The 26294-nt window shown below is 34.0% G+C and overlaps 1 protein-coding gene across 1 annotated transcript in view; it reads left to right on the top strand.

The window, feature by feature from the left end:
- Positions 1 to 26294, top strand: part of LOC136319194 (protein eyes shut homolog) — a 557987-nt gene that overhangs the window by 269988 nt on the left and 261705 nt on the right. The window lies entirely within an intron of this gene.

Genomic DNA, 26294 nt, shown 5'->3' with positions numbered 1-26294 from the left:
CATTAGTATATGTTAAAAATATAAACATTCTGAAATATAGTTTCATATAATGACAAGTCTACTAAAAAGATGAAAGTGTTAAAGTTGAAATACATCTATATTTTTGTAAAGAACTTAATCAAGTTTATATATTAATTAAATAAATAAGAAACTGATTTTAAAATTATCTTCTTATAGCCACTCTCAAGTAATTGAAAGCTAAACTAAAACTTAAATGCTTCCTCTCATAAGAATGTGCAGGTAAAGAGAGCTACAGAGTGATAACAGTGATTCTACTTTTGTTCTAAAATGAGTAGACAAAAGTGGGGAAAACTTAGTTTATAGAAAAAGAACTTAACATTTAAAGGTTATGCATATCAATGTTATAGCAGTATATAGACATTTTTTAATTAAATATACCCTTGAACATAGTTAATTCTTAATTGTAAATTAATTGAAATAAGAATTCAAATATATTACTAAAATGTAAAAACATTAAAAAAATTGTTCAATCTCTATTTGATTGATATCAATAATAATATGAAGTCGGAGTCATGAATATCAAAATAAAAGACTAGAAGGACAAACTGTTTTAAAAACAGATACAGCAAGTGCCTAAAATCACTGGCAGATTGCTTTTTACATGTGTTTTCTCCCTCCCCCAACAAATACTGAGAATAAATGGGATCTAAAATAATGAGAATTATCATTATGGTAAAATATCAAATTTATGTTCTTTAAAAATAATGTCATTCACAGAAAGATAAAGAACTTGAGAGAGGTTTAAGAAACAAAGCAGTTAGAAGGATTAGAGAAAGGTAAATTGATTTGCTTTAGGATGAGGTGTGCATGTGAAGATTAGGTGAAAGTGAAAACAGTGGGCACAGGGAAGAATTGGCAACACCCTGAGGGGGTGAGTTAGTTATGGCATTCCAGCCGCAGAATATATGGGAACAGGTTAAACATCACATCAACTTATCATATTCTTTTTTTTTTTTTGGTAAGTTATCATATTCTAATATAATATATGTATTTGCATGCTTGAGTAATGATCTGTCTGTTCTAATATATTGTGAGCTTGAGCCTGACCGGACTGTGGCGCATTGGATAGAGCATTGGACTGGAATGCAGAGAACCCAGGTTCAAGACCCTGAGGTCTCCAGCTTGAGCGCCAGTTCATCTGGTTTGAGCAAAGCTCGCCAGCTTGGACCCAAGGTCACTGGCTTGAGCAAGGGGTTACTTGGTCTGCTGAAGGCCCATGGTCAAGGCACATATGAGAAAGCAATCAATGAACAACTAAGGTGTCACAATAAAAAAGTTATGATTGATGCTTCTCATCTCTCTTCGTTCCTGTCTGTCCCTATCTATCCCTCTCTCTGACTCTCTGCCTCTGTAAAAAAAATAATAATAAAAAATAAATAAATAATAATAATAATATATTGTGAGCTTGGGAGAAACAGGTAAAATTGTAGTATCCCCCCGAACACAGAATATAGAACCTAAGTTTTGATTTTAGTCATCTTTATTGAAGTTGTTTTATTGCAGTCCTTAGCACACTTATCATACACTTTTTATTTTACATTCCTAGTCTGATAATTCAAAATTTCTGCCATATCTGAGTCAGAATTGGGTGCTTTCTCTGTCTCTTCAAGCTATGCATTTTCTCTTTTAGTATACCTTGTAATGTTAAATTTATAGGTAAACATCCTGTGCTAGATAAAAGTAACTGAAATAAATAGGCCTTTAGTAGGAGACTTTATTTTTATCTGGCAAGGAACCAAGCCATGTTTACTGTTTGTTCTTGCTGTAGGTATCAGCCTTAAATTTCTCCTGGTAGCCTTGTTTTTGTCTCCCTTGTAATTATTGCATCTTATTATAAACTTCTTAAATAGATCTGAGGAGTCTGAATATTTCAGTTGAAATCCTATATTATCAGTGATGTGGGTAAGAGAAGATTGCTTCCATGATGTGGGGGAAGCTGCAGTGTTCAACAGTGCCATGACTAGGTCCCAGTCTTGCAATGAGCCTGGCCCTCTTCTCTGGCTGCGACATTTTCTGTCCTTCTTAGCCCCCTCACCCATTAGATGCAACAAGAAAGCTTCAAGGGGCCGGAGATGAGTCTTTCCTTTCACACAGATTAATTAGGCTTTGGTAAAATCATTTTCCTGGAGGTCAGGCCTTGACAGGATGCTCTAAGAATATTTTAAATAGCTATTCTCACCCTTGTTGGAAGTACCAAGTCGATTATTCTCTTATCTGCACTGTGAGAACTGGCTAGAACTCCTGGAGGTAAAACTTATGAAAGTATGAGAAAATCCTCTTAGACTTAGCACCACCTGGAGTTTTTAACTCTCAAGCATGTGCACAATGGTCCTCCGGCACTCATCAATTAGAGTTTGTTTTTGTATCCCAGTACTGGCTCAAGCAGCGATGTCTGGTCCCAAGTTTCTGCTCTGGTGAATCTCTGTATCTGCCCGATTTTTTTTTCCATTTTGGGGATAGAGAGCATTTGCCATGTAACCTCAGTTCTCTGACAGATCTAAATAGTGTTACTGAGCCCTGACTGAGTAGCTCATTTTGTTAGAACTGCATTTAAGTATGCCAGGGTTGTGGGTTCAATCCCAGGTCAAGGCACATCAACCAATTAATGCATGAATAAATGGAAAAAAAAAAAGATCGATGCTTTGTGTCTCTTTCCCCCCCCCTTTCTCTTTCTCTAAAATCAACAAATAAAGAGTTGTTGATTTTCAGTTTGTTTAGCTTTTAAACTTTTGCATGCTGGACCAAAAATCAGAAGACTTGTGATTGTTTTAAGAATAAAAAGAGTTATAAATATACTTCGTAAGAAAAATAAATGAATATTTCTTTATTCATGAAATTCAATGCATCTTAAGAATTTGATTTTTTTTATTTTAATTAGGCTTCTCAGCTATCTCACTTTGAATAATTGTTATAGTTATCAGAATTGCTAGAAGTCTTTATAGAATTGCTTAAAAGATGCTAATTTAGTTGCCAATTAGTTCACTAGCATGTAGAAAATAAAGTATTGTAAATGATCTTGCACACAAAAGTATACCAGATGATACAATGTCACGTATAATCTGTGTTCAAGAACACTACAATGTATCACATTATTGTGAATATACAAGGGTTGGATTTCTGATTATTATTTGAAACAATATAAACCATTAAACCTTTTACCAAAATAATTGGTAGCAATTCTTTTCATGTTAAGTCTATTTAAGTATTTAAACCTCCCTCTGGCATTTTTTTCCTTCAAACAGCTCTTCAGAAAGATGCCACATTCTCTCTATATTTCTACTATTTAGTGTATTTTTAAAACTTCCACTAATTACATTGTCTCATAAAAAATATTAACTAAGCTGCATGTTTATGAGGTTAGTAAAAATTAATATGGCTATAATTATTCTCTGTTTGGTAATGAAAAGTAACTTGTGAGGTGAGCAGCCTCTGTTGGATAGGGAGAGGGCAAACTATTTTTTTCTTTATATCTGAGGATTAATTTTTTTTTTGGTAGACAATGTTAAAAACCTGAATTCTCTGGGTTTTTAAAAAATGTTTAGAGTTGTGCTAATCTTTGACAAGCTGATAATTAGTGTGGATTATTCTTTTTAGCAGATCCGACTAAAAAAATGAATCACAATGTTATAGTATACATTATTTTGAGATACAAGTATTCTGTAAAGAAATTTCATGACAGAACCTGATTTATTTAATGTCCTAGACTTGCTGAATTTCAAGATAAATGATTTCCTTCTTTTTAACTTAATCAGCACTGCTCAATTTTTTCTTCAGCAAATGAATTTTTACAAAACAAGATTGATCCTTGCATTAAGTGATGATTGTCAATGGATCATGCTTATTGAATTTTACAAAGGAAAGCAGTCAATAAAAGTGTTAATTGCATTCTTTAAAATAAAACACAGTTTTTATGTAGTGTAGAAGCTGTATTACTGCTAAACAAAGTGGAGAGAAAAGGAAAAACAGCTTTCTCAGTGAGAAAGCAATGTCTGATTTCTGCAGCTATATAGACAATTTGCAATATCTGCTTTTTTAAATGTCATCTTCAAAATGGACCTCAAAAAGCAAGGCACAGGATTGCAAGATAGACCATTTGATTTGATGTTTGTTTATGATTCTGAGGTTTATTTTCTTATGATATAGTCATCAATATTGTTAGTAAATATTCACAAGTATTTATAGTGTTCAAAATGTTGATTTATTCTATTAAATAATTAAAACTTATTGTCTCTAAATAGAAATCAAATCAGCAAATATGTATTAATAATTCTTAGATAAATTCAAAAAAATTTTAAAGATATTTTATTGCTTTTGACATTTATTTATATTTGAACTCAAATTATTGACATTAAGGTCAATGAAAACACATCCTTTGGACACTTGTAACAAAGTAATTAGAAATCATACAAAGAAACACATGAACATGCACTGTTTTTATTAGACAAAAGAGGATAGATCCATATGCAAATGCTTGAATACACAAAAAACAGCAACAATGCTCCTTTTTAGGCAAAATTTGATGCTTTGTTTTGCATATTTTGAGCATATATTGTGTGCAGAGTACTATGCTAGATCCTCAAAAATAATGTAAAACTCATTAGTTTCAATTTCTCACCGAAAAACAGCTATCAGCTGAGTGCAGGAGACAAATGTTTATGGTATAATATGGAAATGGGCCATAAGTTCAAAATGCAGGAAACTGTATATGGAGGAAAATGAAGACATTAACTAGGGTTCTGTTTCTGGTACTAATGTTAAGAGCAAGGCAACTGGCAGACCTTGAATTATGTAGTTATTAGAAGAGCTTTCTCAAGAGACAAAGCTTATATCTTTCTCCCAAAGGTGGGGACAGTATTGCTAAAACTGCTAAATCTTTATCCGCTTTTCGTATTAGAAGCCTATCCTGAAATTTTACTCAGTACCGCTAATGATAATGCTAAACATTCAACAGCCTTAGAGAAAAGGCTCGTTCTGTTTCTCATGACTAGTTTCACCATAAACAGCAGGAATATGTGCTCTGAGCATTCTACAAAGTATAGTAACTTAATATTTTGTAACCCAAGGGATGTAATGGTTTAGGAGGAGGAAGAAAGGTGTAAATTAAATGAAAACACACATTTTAACAATGCAAAAAAAGAAGTTATCTGTATTAAATAAATATAATTTACAATGGAAACATATAGTTTAATATTTTCAGAAATAGAATATTGAAAATAACAACTTGTCTATGTTTTTATATGACATTATGTATCAATATCTTAGAATAGTGTTTTTTCTCTTGGTAAGTAGAATTATCATTACCTTGTGGAGCTATTTAGATATTATAGATAATGACTGTCTACCTCTCATCTTTATATATTGGTTTCTTGTTTATATATATAGTGGTGGTGGATTAGTGTTTGTATTTAGTAGAACCTTAGGATGTTCTTGGTGTTGCCTTAGGGGAATATAACCTTAACATTTTAGATCGCAGTGAAATGGAAAGTTGTCTGGGCCTCATTTTCCAAATCTATAACATGAAGGTGTGCATGAGTTGACTGCTAAATTGTACTTAAGATGACATTGTTACTTTATTGAAAAGTTGGAAGTAAAATTTTAAATGCCCACACTTACAGACTAGTGTTCTTTCCTCTATACCATCCCTCTTATTCACTTATTATAAGATAAATATCTCTATGTAATATTGATACAGATATGGGCAGAAAACATTGTTAAACTATTTTTCAAAATAAAAGCATGGACTAGTCTGTCATGGTGCAGTGGATAAAGTGTCAACCTGGAACTCTGAGGTCGCCAGTTGGAAACCCTGGGCTTGCCTGGTCAAGGCACCTATGGGAGTTGATGCTTCCTGCTCCTCTCCCCTTCTCTCTCTCTCTCTTTCTCTCTAAAAGTGAATAAGTAAAGTCTTAAAAATATAAATAGATAAAAGCATGGGCTGGATTACAAAATTCATTCCATAGCCACTCCCACTATTCATATCCCCCACCAAAGTGGTTCATGCGATACTATTCATGAACAGCATTCTTACCAAAAATTATTGTTTACATTAGGGCTCACCATTGGTATTGTGCATTCTATGGGTTTTAACAAATGCATAATGGCATGTATCCATTATATTGTGGTATAGCATCATACTATACTATAGTATGGTATAGTATCATACAGACTATTTTCCCTGCCCTAAAAATGTTCTGTAATCCACCTGGTCATTTCTCCTTTTCCTCTAAATTCTGACAATCACTAATATTTTTTCTATCTCCTTAGTTTTGCTTTTTTCCAGAATGTTACATAGTTGAAAAATACAATATTTAGCCTTTTCAGATTAGATTTTTTAATTTACTAATATACATGTAGGTTTATTCTATCTTTTTATGGCTTGAGATATCATTTCTTTTTAGTGTTGAATAATATTTCATTGCCTGCCTTCACCATTGCTTATTCACTTGTTAAGGGACATTTGGTTGCTTAACAGTTAGGGCTGTTATGAATAAAGCTACTATAACCATCTGTGTGCAAGTTTTAGTGCATTCATATGTTTCCAATTCACTTGGGTAAACACGAGGGAATGGGAAACTGCTGGATTGTATGAAAACATATGTTTATCTATGAAAGAAACTACCAAGCACTATTCCAAAGAACTATACCATTTTGAATTTTCATAAGCAGTTAGATAGCGTTTTATAATTTGTATTCATAGCAATTACCAAAACTGTCATCCATCAATTTTTTGTGTAGCTGGTTGTTAGTGTGTGACCAAACTCTCCCCCCTCCTTTTCCCATCCTTCTTCTCTTCTCTGCTCTACTTTTCTTCTCTCCAACAAGCTTCAGGAAAACAGGAACAATGCACATCGTGTTTACCTCTACTCTCCGGATTGATACACATTAATAGATTATAATTAAATCTTTATCAAATTAACAAGAACATGGATGAGATGATAAAGATTTTGGTGTCAATCATATACCAAATTGGCAATACAAAAGCTATTGGATTCAGTGCCATATACCATTAAGGATATAATGAATTCCTTTCCATAATAAAGTGATTTAAAATAAAACTTGAATGCTCTCTTCAGCGGCACATATACTAAATTAAAATCTGAGCCATAAACTTTCATTAAAATTAGTTATCATTTGTGAAAAAAACATTATTTGTTTCTATTTTGAATACATTGCTTCATTTAATGTTTAAAACAGACTGTCACATAATCATTATTATCCCTATTGTCCCGGTGAGAAAACAGTTTTGAAGAGGTGAAAAACCTTACTGCTAGCTGGTGAATGTTAGAATTTTGTCCAGTGAATCCAAATTCTAGACACATAAACATTAGGTCACAAAGGTTTTAAACCACATTCGACTATAGTTCTGGATCTTCTCACTCTGAACTATGCTCAAAAAAAATTTTTTAAAAACAACCTACACTATAAAAGATTTAACTCATGTAATTCCTACAGAAATTATTGTATATTTTTAAATGAAAATTTATTATTTTGCATGGCCTTTACATTCTAGCAAGTGCACCTGTGTATTTTACATCTGCCAGTTTATTCTATAAATAATTAAATGAAACTAGGGAGCAGGAGGAAATGTGATAATCCACATCCCCTGCATTTTTTGATGATGAAAACCAATCTCTCAGTTCCCTTGCTTTTTCTGGCATTGCCACTAAGAAACAGCAGGATTTTTGTGTTTCCCTTGTGGCCTAGGAGTCTTTTTTTATTCATACGCAATGCACCTGCTTTAGGTTTTGTTGTTGGTGGTGTTAATTAAAAATAAATGAAACCAAGGAAAGAGTCTATCTGTAGGGAAGAGTAAGACCTGTTGCTTGTCCCTTTCCATACAGCTCAGGGGTTTAGATGTTCAACACAACATATTTTTCTTGCTGCATTGATTTATCTTAGGTGTTGGATGCTGTCCTTGTACCATAGTTTAGATGCTGTCCTTGTACCATAGTGCTTGATTTGTTTTTGTCTTGCTTTGTGCAACTGTTTTCATGTCATTTGCACCCGCATTTCCCAAGTAAAAGGGAAGAACTGCATGCATATTCTCAGAATTTGGAGATCAGCTTCAAAGCATTCCAACTGTAAACCTAACCTACTTTACTCTGAAGGGAGAAAGATTGTCAAAGTATGTTATAGAATAGAAAATAGGCTTGGTAGTGTTCAGAAGCCATCCTGTTTATGGTTTAAAATAAAGACTTCTGTTTAATATTTTAGATCGTATATAATTTTATTTCTTTTGATGAATTGTTGGTATGTGCCTTGCACATAACTGTGAGTGTTTTGGTTGGTATAAAATAGCAGTCCAATGAGAGAAATTAATAAATGATATTTGCAAAGCTAAAGTCTTGATAGAGGTATATATGTGAGATGCTATAGATGCCTAAATAAAGGTACAGAATCCAACATGACTTGATTGAAATGGCTAAGAAAGAATTCCAATAAGAGAGCAAGCCTGAATAACAAGTATGGCAAAGTATAGTTAGTTGGCTGTAAATTGAAGTTGCACCACAGAGAACAATGATGAAAAGTTGCAAGTTGTTTACTGGGAACAGAAATGGAAGAATCTGAAAAGCATATTAATTTAAAAAGAAAAAATAACCTATTAACATTTTTTTTAACATTTGGCATTTGTATATCATTGGAGTCAGATTAACAGAATTATTTGAGATGTAATTTAAAGAAAATAAAAGCAAGAAAGAGGAGATAAAACATGAATAGAAACAAACTAAAACACAGTCTAGAAAGCAGCATGTCACATAAAGAATAAACAAATAAGAATTATAGAGATTCAGAGAATGAGGATCTTGTTTCCATTCCAGGAATTAGAAAATGAATCATAAAATAGATGTGTGTTTTTTTTCTCATGAACATTATGTGGCTGAGGAAGATATTCTAAATAGTATAGGTATTTGGTGGTAAGAAATTTTTAACTTTATACTTGCTAGCTTAGCTTAAATGACAATGAGGAGTTCTGGGTATTCACTTTGGTGAACCTATAGTATCTGCTTCTTTTATGTATTCATTCTCAAATACTACATTAGTCCAGGCTGTTTGACATCTGAGATATTTTAGTGGCTCATGCACTTGGATATACTCAGGACTCTGAATTAAATATTGAATTTTAGGACTAGTGAGTCTTAGACAATAGTCTCAGGGAAATCTTTAACATTCTTGATTTTAATAAGGGGAGAATTTGGAAAACACCATTTAATGATGCTATTGGTTTCAGGACTTTAAAGATTTAGTTGATAATATGCACCTATAGTGGATGCAGTCATTATGAAATGGTTCTGATTTGATGGGTGGCAGATTAGATTCTCAATATTGTGTTAAATTAAACAAATTATTTTGAATTTAAATTAAATACAATATTTCCAACATGATTTGGGCCACAGTCAAGCCTATACTTTAAAATTCAAACAATTTCTGCTTTCACAGCTCAATATTTCTAAGTATGTTAATGAATAGGGTGATTTGTGTATCTTTTATTAGAATCAGAGAAATAATTGTCATGTAATTAAATTTATTTATTTAATAAAGGTAAAAAAATTTCATCCACATTAAATTTAGAGGTATTCTATTTCTATCTTCTATCAAAACATAATGTTTATTAATATATGAATTATTTCTTTTTTTTTTTTTTTTTTTTTTGCATTTTTCTGAAGCTGGAAACAGGGAGAGACAGACAGACTACCGCATGCGCCCGACCGGGATTCACCCGGCACGCCCACCAGGGGCGACGCTCTGCCCACCAGGGGGCGATGCTCTGCCCAACCTGGGCGTCGCCATGTTGCAACCATCGTGGGCGTCGCCATGTTGCGACCAGAGCCACTCTAGCGCCTGGGGCAGAGGCCACAGAGCCATCCTCCGCACGCTAGGCCGACGCTCTACCGCTGAGCCAACCGGCCAGGGCGAATTATTTCTAAAAATCAATCAGGATTTTGTTTTTTTTAAATATATAAAAACAGTAGAAAATATTCAGAGCAAATTTATTACAAATGAATATTTAGTTCAATCCATTTATAATTCCAAAAAAAAGATAAAAAATGGAATCTATGTTTTAAAAGTGCTGGTGCATTTACCAGTACAGAAGAATTAAAATATTTAAATATATTAGAAATATATTATTTATGTACATAGTTCTAAATAATTTGTATGTACAATCTATTTTGAAATATATATCTTATTTTTTAAATTGTAACTTTAATTTAGCAATTCAAATTTGGCCCTCATATTATAACCCCCTAATACTCCACAGGCTTTTTAATAAATCACCTGTGATCCTCAATCAAAACAAACTAATGCAGTGATCTTGTCCCAAGATTTCACTCCAATGTTTCTAATCAGTTTGACTTGACTAAATCAAAAGTTCTTGGGTTTCCAACTCTTTAGAAATATTACTCTCCTCTTCCAACCCAACGTGAAACTGCCTTACATAGGTAACCTGAGACCACAAGCTCCCCAAGTGTCTTCTTTACTAACCTGATCTCACACATTGGTCTAGATACTTAAGGACCATTTTTGTTTTTAAAGAGCTATAAAGTACTAGAAGTGCAAAATATTTCAAACAGTAATCACAATATAAGAGATTTTATGAGAGCGAAATAATGACATACTAAACAAAAAATAATGAACATGCTAGGTTTTTACGAGAATGTTTAGCTGAACCAAAAAACAGTTGAGTACTTTGGTTACCTAGTTTCCAGGTAGGGATATAGTAGGATTCAGGAAGGAAAATAACATGTGTGAAGTAGGAGGAGTGATCATAACCTATATGAAAAAGTGGTAAGAAATAAGAATGAGTTTTTAGACATAGTCAGTGGCTTTGTGTTCTAGGCAAAATCATTTTCTACTTTTTCCTACAAAGAATGGTAACCCACTGACCAATTTCTAAGCTGAGGAATGACCTGGTTAGACTTTTATTTTTAAAAGATGACTCTGGCACCCATCCTGTACTCAGTAAATATCCCTTTTAGGGCTTGCCTGTAAGACAACATCTTTTGGCCTCTTGCCTCATCAACTTACTGTAGTAATATTTGTTGTCTGAACATTTGTCTCTAATATTAACATTAGATATTCTCCTGAGCTGTGCTTTCCACTTGCTTTTCTTATAGCATTCTTCTCTGGCCAGATCAGGAAAATAACTATGATTCAATCCAGTCCTCAAAATCTTTATTCATTCTTTGTCCACAAGAAGTTGTCCCTGGAGATTAAACTTGTCTAAAAAAGCAATGTACTGTTCTTTCAGAAACATCTTCACTCAAGCGAATCTTTTAAAAGTCTGGTAGCCAAATTCAATGAGGGAAAAGAAAGTTATTTTCCAAGAAAGTAGAGGCCTCATTTCAAGAAAGTAGAGAACTCATTATCAGATACCAGAGAAGTGCTCATCTCACAGTGATATTACCCTCTCACATTAAAACTTAGATGGGGCTGCTGTGCTTCTATTTAAAGAAAAATTCCACACATTCTCGATGTTCTTCAGATTTCATATGGCTTCATGGAATTTTCAAACCCCTAGCTTTTGTTCATAGTCTAGGATTTTATTTCTCATTGTCAACCTTATTTGACAAAGAGAAAAATAACTAATTTAGAACAAAAATTGACCAACTTATTTGAAAGAATTTTGATTGACTTGATTATACACTGTCTTTGTTCCCAGAGAAAAATTAAAATCCTCCTTTAGGAAGAAACATTTAAAAGTTTTCATGACAGGATACTGTGGATAACCAAGGATTTAATATAATAGGAGTGCATTGCAAAGTTTAATATAAAAGAAGACAACACAACCTGCCAAGTAGCTCAGTTAGTTAGAGCGCTGACCCAATACACCAAGATTGCAGATTCAATCCTTGGTCAGGGCACATACAAGAATCAACAAATGAATGCATAAATAAGTGGAACAATAAATTTATCTCTCTCCTTCTTTCTCTCTTTCTTTTTCTTTCCCTCTCCCTCTCTCTTTCCTCTTCTCTCTAAAAATCAAAGAAAAATTAAAACAGGACAAAAAAAAATTCTCAGCAGTCATTCTAGATTAATTTGTTTTAACTTGAAAGGGAGAGATTGAAATTGGATCAAGTTCAAGGAATGACTAGTCAAATGGGTAGCCAATCCAGTCACATTCTGGCTTAAAAGAAAGAAGAAAAGAAATAAATACACATAAGAGGTATGGGAATTCCTGTTGTTTGCCCTCATGCCATCATAAAGGAAAAAAAGTTCACTAGCACTAGATGATTCTGGAGAACTTGGCCACCTTTTTGTAGATGCTTGAGATAGAAAATAAATACAAATATCCATTTAACTTTAGTTTTATACACAGCTTAGGCAAAAGAAGAATTCATGTCATCTGTAGAGCTATCTACATATATTTATTCAAATGAGATCCTTGTACAGAAGACATGCTAGATCAGATGTACTGTCCAGGTTGTCCACTCATAGCCTCTACAGAAGAGTTTACATGATGACTGTCTGTTCCTAGGAGCCCTGTCATCTATAATATATAATGTGAGGAAGAGTCTACTTTTGGATGTTAAATGCTTAGTATACATACATCTTTTTAAGATCACATGGTTCACATGAAGCTGTGTAAGGTTTTGATCAGGTAAACCATCAGCATACTTCAAGGTTTAGAAATCCGAGCAACTTTACTAGATTCCTTTTCCAAACTCCTGATTTTCTATCTAATGGAGTTTCTCAAGAAGGGTGAATTTCCACATTCACTTGGTCTTTAACAGAGGTCTTTCAGATGCTTGGAAGTATCTTGATCGCTAAAAAAAAAACTTGCCCTTTCCTATTCAGTACATTGAAATAATAAAAAGTAGGAGGAGTTATTAGAAGGATGAAGATGGAGAAGGGAGAGAAGAAAGAAAATACAGAGAAGACAAGAGAAGGAGAGAGGAAGGAGAGAAGGGAGGAAGGAAGGCAGGAAGGCAGGAAGGAAGGAAGGAAGGAAGGAAGGAAGGCAGGAAGGAAGGAAGGAAGGAAGGAAGGAAGGAAGGAAGGAAGGAGATTAAGAATAAAAATAACAAAACAATTTTGTCCTGTGAGTATTTTTTTTTCCCAGTAGTCTTCTCTGACTTAGAAGAGTTACTTTGAAAAGGGTCAGAGCTATCATGCAGATCAGTGTTGGAGACGTGGAGTCACAGCCTTGTGGGACAGTGGTCCCCAACCTTTTTTGGGCCACGGACCGGTTTAATGTCAGAAAATATTTTCACGGACCAGCCTTTAGGGTGGGATGGATAAATGCACAAAATAAAATTATGCGACCGGCATAAAAACTGTGGTATTTTTAAATATAATTGTCGAACTTACAAGACAAGCGTCAAGAGTGAGTCTTAGACACATGTAACAGAGGGAATCTGGTCATTTTTTAAAAATAAAACATTGTTCAGACTTAAATATAAATAAAATGGAAATAATGTAAGTTATTTATTCTTTCTCTGCGGACCGGTACCAAATGGCCCATGGACTGGTACCGGTCCGTGGCCCAGGGGTTGGGGACCACTGTTGTGGGATACTAATTAGCATCCATAATATTACACATCCCACTGCCCTAGTCATTGCCTGGCAGTCCACCCATCAGAAGAAGGAATGAGACCTGTTCTTCCACCCTCTAGTGACTTCTAAATAATCAGAAAAATCACTCAGGGCTCTAATTGTTTAAACATTTTTTATTTATTACTTTTAGAGAAAGGAGATATAGAGAGAAAGGGAGCTGGGGAGGAACAGGAAGCATAGACTTGCAGTATTTTCTTTTCATATATGCCTTGACCAGGTAAGCCTGGGGCTTCCAACTGGCAACCTCAGCATTCTGGGTCAATGCCTTATCCATTGTGCCACCACAGGTCAGGCAAGGCGCTAATTTGATCAGTACCCAAAGCCTAGAAATTATCTCACATATGTTTGAATGTGGTATATGGGGTGTTCTTAAATAATTATAAACTTCCTGAATAGCACAATTCTTAATATTTTAAAGAAATTACCCATTTCTCCTAGTCTGCTTTGTTCAGCACCTTTCAGTATTTTTTAGCAAGAGACCCTGGAAAAGGAGAAATTATTTTTCTCAAGTTTAGAGAATACAAAGGAAAAGTATAATATACTAATTGTACTTATTTTTTTAAAAACAGTATGTCATCTCTGGTCTCAAGACAGACCATTCCCATGATTTTGGCCCTTATGTCTCAGAATAAATTTAATCCCCATTGTAGGTCAGGAATCCTAAACTCTCATATTTGATTACTTGCTTTTCTTATAATGTAAAAGTGTGTGCAGGGTTATTTTGTGGTTCAAATATCAATCAAACCAGTTGTGGGCAGAAATACTTATATTTTGCAAACTCAATTACTTAATATCTGGAGACAATTTTGTAACTATTACTTGTATATTCACTCACTAAATACTAATTGGCAAGCAGTATATCTATAGTCTGTAAGTAGAGCACAGAATGAAACAAACATAGCCTTCTGTCTACTGGTTCTTATAGTATACCAAGAAGGACATATAAATTAAGATAATAGACCATAAAAATGCAACTCAAACTGGATTTAATGTTTGAAGGAAAAGAAAAAGTTACTTTAAGAAGAAAATAATGTGGAAGGCAGAGAAGAACTCTCTAAGGAGGAAACATTTAAACTAAGACCAGAGAAATTAAGAGAAATAATCCAAGGGAAGAGTGGAAGTATGGATATGCTATCAGAGGTATTAATATGTGTGAGGGTCATAGGGAGAAAGATACCTTGCCCATATGATTAGTAAGGAACAGAGTATATGTATGTAAGATAGAAACAAGAGAGAAGATAAAACTGCAGTCAGATTTTGTAGGGAATAAAGAACAGAAAATAGGATTATATTCTGATGTAATGAAAATATATTTAAATATTTTCAATAGGGAAATGATGTCCTTTTATTCAGATGTTTGAAATATCATTCTTTTTCTGTGAAGACGGGTCTGGTAGAAGGTTAAAAGTAAGAGTAAAGAAATCAGCTATAATATTACAATTATTGTGCAAAAAGCAATGATGCCTTGACCTATGGTTGTGATTAAGCAAATTGAGAGAAAAGACTAGACTTAAAATAAATTATGAAACAGATGTTGATTATAGCATAGAAAATATAGTCAACAATATTGTGGTAACTATGTATGGGGTCAGGTGAGTGTTTGAAAAATTTGGGGACAACTCTGTAAAGTACAGGATTTTCAAACCACTGTGTGGTACAGCTGAAACCAATAGAGAATAACACTGAATTTAAACTGTAATAGAAAAACAAAAATAAATTATGAAAAAATTAGCAAAACACGGTGTTGAGTAAATGTGTTAGATAAAAGACAGCAATAAATCAAAGATAATTTGAGCAACAGAGTGATGCTAATACATTTCCTGTGAGAAGATGGATAATTAAAGGAAATGTTTAAATGAAGGGGCTGAATCAGCAGTTTACTACTGTAATACTTCACATATTAAGGTCCCCATGACATATTTAACTAGTTTTGCTAAGTAAGTTATTGAATATATAAGAATATACTGTAGGCAAGTATAATGTGGAGATGTAGTTTTGAGACTCATCAATATATAAATATCTTTATGGTATTTCTAATAGATAATAAAACTGCTAGGGTATACATAGGATAAACAAAAACAAAAAGTTGAAGTTAGAGACCCAAGAGAATCAGAATTAGAGGCCAAAAAGAAGAGAAGCCACGAGAGGAGATTAGAATAAGGAGAAAGGTAGTATGAAAGAAATCAAATTGTTTAAAAGATAGTGGTTGATTCTGTTAAATATTGATGAGAATTTGAATAATGTGAAGACCAAAAACATTTGAATTTAATAGGATGATAGTATTTCTGAAAATTTACAAGCATAGTGATATGAAGACACAAAAGCTAGATTAGAAAGACTTGAAGAAAGAATGGCATGTGTGAGAGATTTGGCAAATATTGCTTTCAAAGTGTTTGTCTAGAAAGGGAGGAAATATGGAAGTAGCTAGATAAAAAATATGTTTTCAAAGGAATATTATCTTTTGGTATTTGACAGGTGTTTCTTGGCCACTAACTGTATAACTGTTTACCAAACAGCATACTAGCTCTGGCCACTTGGTGGAAAGTAGAACAACCACAGTTGCTGCCTATAAGCACCTGTAGGAAACTGCTAAAGACGTATATATCAAATTGATGTCCAGCCTGTGATTAACAAATCTAATTATTTTCATGGACTTGTTATATTGATTTTTATATAGGAAATACTAGAAAAACAAAAAATAAAAATGTTTATTGCCCAATTGTATAGCACAAAAACATCTCAATATTACCTGTTTTATACCAAAATATTCATAACAATTAATCTCTGATCATTAATAGATTTTTTATTATTTTTATGAGCGAATAATACCAATCTTCGGAATAGTATCACTGCTTTTGGGTTGACAACTACTTTACCTTTCACCTCCCAATCAAAAGTTAGATAACTGTATAGAAACTCTGCCAAGTATCATAGGACAGCAACACGGAATCAGTCGGTCTCAATCAGGAAAACAAAAAGCATTTCTAGCGTAGAGGGAATTGGTTATAGAGGTGAAGGGAGAACAGAGATTCAACTAAAAAATAGTGAGGTAAGCAAAGATTACAGCAGTATGAAACACTCAAGATAGCCTGGGGAGGAAAAGAGGCAGTGTCTATGGGAACAATTTATCATAAAGATGCAGGATTAGAGTAGAAGAAGAGCATAGATGCTTGCCAGACACATCACCTATACATACAGAGAAGAGTAAGGATGTCTGGGTTTCTCCTTCCTCCACTCTTCACTGTGATGCTAGTGCCTCCACTGGTAGAAGCCAGCTAATATGGAAACCCAGGAAATGTGACCTATTGAGTCAAGTGACATCTCCTCCAACACAAGGCACAGCAGAGAAGGAGAAGGGAGAGCCAGAGCTACAAAGGTCTAGGGCAGACTCAAACAAAAACGACAGACACCACTACCTCTTGATGATAGGATTCAAACTGTACTGCCTTGCACGATGAGCATTATCTGTGGAACTGGATAGGTCCCAATTCCTTGGTATTTATTGTTGTTAAGGTTGGTGGGACAGTGTATTAGTTTCTTTAGCTGCATAACAAATTACTAAAAATTAAGCTGGTTAAAACGACATTCATCTGTTAACTAGCAGTTCAGTAGGTCCAAAGTGAGGCATGGCAGGGCTGCCTTCTCAGGCTTCTCTGCTCAGGCGACAACAATATGTCAGCTGGGTTAAATTCTCCTCTGGAGTCTGGGGCGGGGGGAGGATTTTATTTCCAAGTCATTTCTGTCTTTGGCAAAATTCAGGTCAGTAATTAGTTTTGGTTGTTTATAGGTCTGAATTCCTCATTGCCTTGTTGGTTGTAACTGAGAGGCCACCTAATTTTTTTTGTCTTCTTCTATCTTTAAACCAGTAATAGAACTCAAATTCTTCTTATACTGAGAATCTCTGGCTTCCTCCCCTGTGAACTCTGGTTTTAAAGGGTGTATGCAATCTCTTAAGGTCACCTGTACATATAACATCGCCTAACCTAATCATGGGATAAAACCCATCATGTGTTGTGCAGGGCCTATACCCTGGTAGGTGGGAGAGTGGAGTGGAGTGGAGTGAATCTTGAGGGCCATTTAAAAAATTATCATTTTGCCTACTGCTGACGTGATGAGAGTAAAGTTTCATCTTGTAATTGACTTCCCTTATCCAACCAAGAAGTTATGGGAGAAGTATACCACCTAGAGGTGAACTATTGCTTATTGGTCTTATGTCTGGACAGTGATTTGTAACTTGTGTCCTGAGAATTTTATGTGGTAAAATTTATGTAGTAGAATTTTTATAGAATTATAAATAATGTAAATAATGCAAGCATTTGCCAAAAAGCAGAGAAATGTTTAATGAGAACTTTAGTGAACCTTTCCTAATGTAACATAATAATTCCATTAGCAGAAATTGGAAATTTCATATCTAGGAACCTGGGAAGGGTTTATTGCTTCTAAGAACTGTAATTGATAGGGTAAATAAGCCTGTACTTAGAAACTGAGTTGCTTGTTTACTTTATCTTGGTTACTTTGCTTAATGTTTCCTTTATAATTTTACAAGGAACACCATGTTATAAATTTAACATAACGGTCATCTGAACTGTTTCTTCTAATTGTCAAAATAATATTTCATTTTAAGAGGGCAAATATCACACCATGAGCAAATTCACAAAGAGGATCAAGCTACAAGCAAGTAAATCCAATGTTGTATAGTCTGGCAACATAGTTTATATAAGCAGGCTGATCCCATTGGAGTGTGATCTGTCAGTGGCATAAGACTCTGTCAGAGTGAACCCTTCCCCCACCTCCACACATACTTGGTCTAACATTCTGCTGTTGCTGACTTGAATATTTAACCATTTTTTGCAAAGGGATTTATATTTTATTTGCACTGGAATCTATAAGTTATTCATGTCTTTATATAAACAATAAAAATATTAATAATATATCTTTTGATAGTGTGAAAAAATTTAAGCTGTCGATTATTTTAGTTAACTTTAAGAAGTAAATTTGGGCACAACCAGACAGCGGATATAGCATCATCCTTGGATACTGAGGACCCAAGTACGAAAGCCTAAGGTCGCAGGCTTGAGCATGAGCTCTTCCAGCTTGAGCGCAGGCTCACCAGCCTGAGTATAAAGTCATATACATGACCCCATGGTCTCTGGAGTGACCCTAGAGTCACTCAGTGAGCTCAGAGGTCACTGACTTGAAGCCCAAAGGTCACTGGCTTGAAGCCCAAGGTCACTGGTTTGAGCCAGGGCTCACTGGTGTGACTAGAGCCCTCCCACCCCCATCAAGGCACAAAGGTGTCACAACTATGCATTGATGCTTCTTATCTCTCTTATTTTTTGTCTGTTTGTCCCTGTCTGTCCTTCTCTCTTTCTCACTTAAAAAAAAAAAGTAAATCTGGCTCACCAGTTCTGAAGAAAGTAGCTTAAGCCACAGAATTAGATTGATATGAAACTGATGACGACCACTGGGATTTTTTTGAGGGGGCTATATTACAAACTCATATCATTTCAAGTAGAAGAGTTACTTAAAGCACAGCATTTCATCTTCAAGTATTACTATAAATAGCATGAAAAATATATACTAATCCACAAGATTGTAAACTCGTTTCAATTATCAACACTGTTTTGTTCAGATTGCAACATAGTGTTGGTGATCACTGAATTTAATTGATAGTGATGTTCAAACAGGCTGTTAAAATAGAAGAATTTTTTAATTTTAGTATCTAAAATAATCAACTTCTAGGGTAAAACTGTTTATAGCAAATGTTGAAGATGTAAAGAGACAAATTATAGCATATTGATTGTGAGTGTGGGTTGTGAAGCCTCATGACCTATATATGAACCCTGGCTCTGCCACTTTCTAGCTCTGGTGACTACAGATTAGAGAAAGAGGCTATGGGATAACACTAGTTTATTTTAAATCTTACTTCTTACAAAGTTGAAATAACTTAAGGGTAATTTTGTCTCTTGAGAGGTTCATATATTCAATTTTCTATTCTACATCCGTATCTGGGATATAGACATGGATAAGCTTCTCCAATTAAAGAGTTTAAACAGAAAACTTGTTCTACCTCCAATTTCTAACTGGTCTTTACCACAGTTCTTCAGATTAGTAGGTGGAAATACTACTCACCAAATTAATAGCAGTAAAAACCTAGGGATTGTATATTAATCTTCTTTTCCTCACTCCAAACATCTAGTATATTGGCATATATCATAAGCTCTGCCTTCCAAATAGATCTCAAAAATAACCTTTACTCACCATATTCACTATTTTCACTCCAGGTTAATCCATTTTTATCTCTTACCTAGACAACCACTAGCTTCCAACTGGTATCCCAGCTTCAAACCAAACTTCCTTAAGAGTCCACTCCACAATTCCTCCACTCCAGTCCACTTCAAACTTCAGGAGTCTGCATAGCATTAACATAACCTTCCTCCACTCTAAACTACCTTAACAGCCTATATAGCATTATCATAATATTTTCATAACACAAATTAAGCCATGTCATTTTTCTACTTTAAATATGAAATATCCCAAGGACTTCCTATCACACTCAAAATTCATATCAAATTCAACAATAAACAAGCAAATTATCCTACATGATCTTGTCCCTGACCAGGTCTATGATATCACTTCTATCCACTGATAACCTGACCTTATTCTCTTTATCCACATTGCCCATCTTGGTGTTACTCAAACATACAAAGTATGTTCCTGACTCAGGGCCATTGTACTACCATATTGTTTGCCTTGAATGTTTTTTCCTCGGGTGTTCGAATCAATTTAGATTTCTGCCAAACAGACCTTCCTGTTTTCACTTATTATTTATCTTCAATATTGTGTCTTTAAGCCACTTATTGATAATTGTAATTAATAAATTCTGAATCTTTTACTAAATTACAAGTTATGTGATAGTAGAAACTTTGCCTATTTTTTTACTATTTTATTTCCAGCACTTAGCAATAGTCAATGACACAGAAATTGATAAATAAATATTTGTTGAGTGATGATAGAAGGCTAAACAATGTCCATGGTAAAGTAGATGACCATAAGTCCCTAACCACTTGCCTTAGTGAGTGGTAGAGCATCAGACCAGCATGTGGATGCCCGGGTTTGATTCCTAGTAAGTAGAGCACACAGGAGAAGTGATACTCTCCTTCTCAACCCTTTCTCCTCCCTTTATCTCTCTTTCTTTCTTTTCTCTCTCTACCACAGCCATGGCTCAATTGATTTGAGCATGTTGGCCCTGGATGCTGAGGTAGCTTCATGGAGCCTCTACCTCAAATGCTAAAAATGGCTTAGTTGCAAGTAGCCCCAGATGGGCAGAGCATTGGCCCCAGATGGGGGTTGCAGGTGGACCTCATGGTGCCTATGGAAATCTGTCTATCCCCCCTCCTCTCACTTGGAAAAGAAAAAAGGAAAGTAGACGACCAAATTCTCAGACAGCTCTGATTTGAAAGATTTTATTTGTATTATTTTCCTCAAAAATAGATTTAGAAAGAAAAAATATTTTTTTAAAAATTTATAAAGTTTTGTAGAAATGACTGGAATCAACTTGGCACATATTAAGTTTTAATAAATATTAGTGTGTAAATCATTATGATATTCATGGCAGACACTTAATACATATTAAACAGATGAATGAATAAGTGAATGAGAGATGTATTGGTAAAATAAGAAAACAAACTTAAAAAGAAATATACTAAATTAAAAGTGTGGTAAATTAAAACAAAGCTAAGCATTTGAAATGCCTATATCCTTCAATTTAAACAGGGAAAAAGAAATGTTCAACCATTTAGGAGGTGTTCTGTTTTGATTTAATTTTCTGGTAGCAAACAGTATTATCAGAAAAACCAGGAGAAGTAGAGTGATATATTAGTAAGGGCAATACTACTTGCTATATTAATAACTATCAAAATTCGTTTATTATAATATATTTATTATATTAACCTCTGGGTTAATATAATGTAATTTTTTTTTAACATGAACTCCAAGTGAGTGATTCTGATTTCATGCATTCTTTAAATAGAGACGTAGGGACCTGGGCTATTTCCTTCTTGTGGCTTCCCTGTCTTTGTGTTTTCAAAAGTCACCACATAAGGGAAGAGAGATTCACACATAGCTGATCATTTTTGGATCGATCAGAAAATGGCATATTTCATGAGCATCCACATTTCATTGGTTAGAAGTAGGTCACATGGTCACTTAGGAATATAAGAGCAAACAAATATGTAATCCAAGAGGAAGAGAAAATAGGTTTATTGAATATGTAGTAAGCTTTGTCATACAGTTTAGGATTCAACAAAGGGAAAATATAGAAGTTTGTCTAGAATAAGGCACTCATGCATACAGTGGGGGCAAAAGTAAGTTTACAGTTGAGTGATATTCTTTTGAGTTAATAAAGCTATAATAATCAGAACCTTTTATGTCTTTTTTCATATGAACAACTGTAAACCTACTTTTGCCTACCCCTTATGTATGTATATGTATATATAAGAGTGGGGAAAAGTATGTTTATGCTTATGTGTATGTGAAACACTGAGTTTATTCTTGTATTATTATTTACTAATTATTATATTATTTATTTGCATTCTATAAACCTACTTTTGCCCACCCCTCTATATATGACAACACAATTATATACTATATGATTTGAGTTTCTTGTACTTGATGATATAACAAGGTATGTTTTATCAAGCTCAAAATTAGGTAAATAAATTTATCCTTGAAAGTTCAAGTCTAAGGACAGCTTATCATAGGTGTTAGCCTAGATATGCAACATAGGAAAGAGGAAGTATAGTTTCATGAACAACAAGTTACCAAAATAAATAGAAATAATCCAATGTATCAGTCAATCCTGTTGATTAGGTCTTCAAACTATATTCAGAATCTGATCATTTTCAAGATTTTACTGGAAAAAATGAATGTATTTACATATCCAATGATATAATAATAACTGATACTATTAAAGAACATATTAGAATCATAGAGACAAATGTTGGCAGTGTCAATGTAAAGCTGTGTAAGGATAGATAGTTTTAATCAGTCTTTATCAAGTATTTCAGATCATTCTTATGATGTTATCTTTGCTTGATATCTTAAGCATTTAAATCATCCAGTTTTGCATGTTGTGGTTCAATGCATGCCAAGAAAACCTATAATTTTTCTGTAGCTATACTGACATAGAGATAACTTGTTGATCATGGGTCCTTTAAGGATTCCTAAACACTGTGATAGAGATTTCTCAAGGCAGTTATTAACAGCTTCTGATACAATAGGAAAATGCTGATGATGACATGCAGATGTGTATGCACTACATTTTCACCGTAAGCTAGTATATTTCCATTTTGGATTCTATCCTACTTTTGTGTGTGTTTTCATTACTTTGTCATTTTTCCAGGCTTTCTACTTACCTTGGAATGGAGAAAGGGACAAATCTCTTGGACTTTAAAATTTGGAATCATAATACATATTTTTTCTTGCTGTTTCTTCTATTGCTTCTATCTTCATTTTTTACTATTTTCTACATTAGATTTTTAAAGCAGTTACATAACATCAAGAATTCTATGACCTTCATAAATACTTTCTCATGTGATTTGAAAGTGAATACACAATATTTAATGCAAAACTAATAATAAGAAAGATATCTAAAGAAAATAATTACATTTTATACAAATTAGATACAATCATGGACAAACATTAGCATAGTGAAGCCAAGTAACTATTTTTTTAATTAATAATTTTATTTTTTTAATGGGGTGACATCAATAAATCAGGATACATATATTCAAAGATAACAAGTCCAGGTTATCTTATCGTTCAATTATGTTGCATACCCATCACCCAAAGTCAGATTGTCCTCTGTCACCTTCTATCTTGTTTTCTTTGTGCCCCTCCCCCTCCCCCTTTCCCTCTCTCATTCCCCACTCCCTCACGTAACCACCACACTCTTATCAATGTCTCTTAGTTTCACTTTTATGTCCCACCTACGTATGGAATAATGCAGTTCCTGATTTTTTCTGATTTACTTATTTCGCTTCGTATCATGTTATCAAGATCCCACCATTTTGCTGTAAATGATCCGATGTCATCATTTCTTATGGCTGAGTAGTATTCCATAGTGTATATGTGCCACATCTTCTTTATCCAGTCATCTATTGACGGGATTTTTGGTTGTTTCCATGTCCTGGCCACTGTGAACAATGCTGCAATAAACATGGAGCTGAATGTGTCTTTACGTATCAATGTTTCTGAGCTTTTGGGGTATATACCCAGTAAAGGGATTGCTGGGTCATAAGGTAGTTCTATTTTCAGTTTTTTGAGGAACCACCATACTTTCTTCCATAATGGTTGTACTACTTTACATTCCCACCAACAGTGAATGAGGGTTCCTTTTTCTCCACAGCCTCTCCAACATTTGCTATTACCTGTCTTGCTAATAATAGCTAATCGAACAGGTGTGAGGTGGTATCTCATTGCCGTTTTGATTTGCATTTCTCTAATAGCTAAAGAAGATGAGCATCTTTTCATATATCTGTTGGCCATTTGTATTTCTTCCTGGGAGAAGTGTCTGTTCATATCCTCTTCCCATTTTTTTATTGGATTGGTTGTTTGTTTGTTGTTGAGTTTTATGAGTTCTTTGTATATTTTGGATATTAGGCCCTTATCTGAGCTGTTGTTTGAAAATATCATTTCCCATTTAGTTGGCTGTCTGTTTATTTTGTTATCAGTTTCTCTTGCTGAGCAAAAACTTCTTAGTCTGATATAGTCCCATTCATTAATTTTTGCCTTCACTTCTCTTGCCTGTGGAGTCAAATTCATAAAATGCTCTTTAAAACCCAGGTCCATGAGTTGAGTACCTATGTCTTCTTTTATGTACTTAATTGTTTCAGGTCTTATGTTTAGATATTTGATCCATTTTGAGTTAATTTTTGCACAGGGGGGCAAACTGTAGTCCAGTTTCATTCTTTTGCATGTGGCTTTCCAGTTTTCCCAGCACCATTTATTGAAGAGGCTTTCTTTTCTCCATTGTGTGTTGTTGGCCCCTTTATCAAAAATTATTTGACTATATATATGTGGTTTTATTTCTGGACTTTCTATTCTGTTCCATTGGTCTGAGTGTCTATTTTTCTGCCAATACCATGCTGTTTTGATTGTCATAGCCCTAAAATATAATTTGAAGTCAGGTATTGTAATGCCACCAGCTTCATTCTTTCTCTTTAGGATTGCTTTGGCTATTCGGGGTTTTTTATAGTTCCATATAAATCTGATGATTTTTTGCTCTATTTCTTTAAAAAACATCATTGGAAGTTTGATGGGAATTGCATTAAATTTGTATATTGCTTTGGGTAATATAGCCATCTTGATTATATTTATTCTTCCTAGCCAAGAACAAGGTATATTCTTCAATCTCATTATATCTTTTTTGATTTCCCTTAACAATGGTTTATAGTTTTCATTATATAAGTCCTTTACATTCTTTGTTATGTTTATTCCTAGGTATTTTATTTTTTTTGTCGCAATGATGAAGGGGATTATTCTTTTGAGTTCATTCTCAATTGTTTCATTGTTGGCATATAGAAAGGCTATTGATTTCTGTATGTTAATTTTGTATCCTGCGACCTTACTGTATGGGCTTATTGTTTCTAGTAGTCTTTTTGTGGATTCTTTGGGGTTTTCGATGTATAGGATCATATCATCTGCAATAAGTGATAGCTTTACTTCTTCTTTTCCGATATGGATGCCTTTTATTTCTTTGTCTTGTCTGATTGCTCTGGCTAGAACCTCTAGTACCACATTAAATAAGAGTGGAGAGAGTGGACAACCCTGTCTTGTTCCTGATTTAAGGGAGAAAGCCTTCAGTTTAGTGCCATTTAATATGATGTTAGCTGATGGTTTATCATATATGGCTTTTATCATGTTGAGATATTTTCCTTCTATACCCATTTTGTTGAGAGTCTTAAACATAAAATTGTGTTGTATTTTATCAAAAGCCTTTTCTGCGTCTATTGATAAGATCATGTGGTTTTTGTTCTTTGTTTTGTTGATATGGTGTATTACGTTAACCGTTTTACGTATGTTGAACCATCCTTGAGATTCTGGGATGAATCCCACTTGATCATGATGTATTATTTTTTTAATATGTTGTTGTATTCGATTTGCTAGTATTTTGTTTAGTATTTTAGCATCTGTATTCATTAGAGATATTGGTCTGTAGTTTTCTTTTTTTGTGCCATCCTTGCCTGGTTTTGGTATGAGGGTTATGTTGGCCTCATAAAATGTGTTGCTTCTTCTTCAATTTTTTGGAAGACTTTGAATAGAATAGAAACCAAGTCTTCTTTGAATGTTTGATAAAATTCGCTGGTATAGCCGTCTGTGCCTGGACCTTTATTTGGGGGGAGGTTTTTAATGGTTTTTTCTATTTCTTCTCTACTAATGGGTCTGTTTAGTCTTTCTGCTTCTTCTTGATTCAGTCTAGGAAGGTTGTATTGTTCTAGGAATTTATCCATTTCTTCTAGGTTGTTGAATTTAGTGGCATAAAGTTTTTCATAGTTTTCTACAATATACTTTGTATATCTACGGTGTCCATGGTGATTTCTCCTCTTTCATTTTGGATTTTGTTTATATGAATTCTTTCTCTTTTTTTCCTTGGTAAGTCTTGCCAAGGGTTTGTCAATTTAGTTGATCTTTTCAAAGAACCAGCTCCTTGTTCTATT

Source organism: Saccopteryx bilineata, chromosome 1 (assembly GCF_036850765.1).
Source record: "Saccopteryx bilineata isolate mSacBil1 chromosome 1, mSacBil1_pri_phased_curated, whole genome shotgun sequence".
Classification (NCBI taxonomy): Eukaryota; Metazoa; Chordata; class Mammalia; order Chiroptera; family Emballonuridae; genus Saccopteryx; species Saccopteryx bilineata.
The sequence above is the reverse complement of the archived record's forward strand: the minus strand, read 5'-3'. Positions and strand labels throughout refer to the sequence as shown.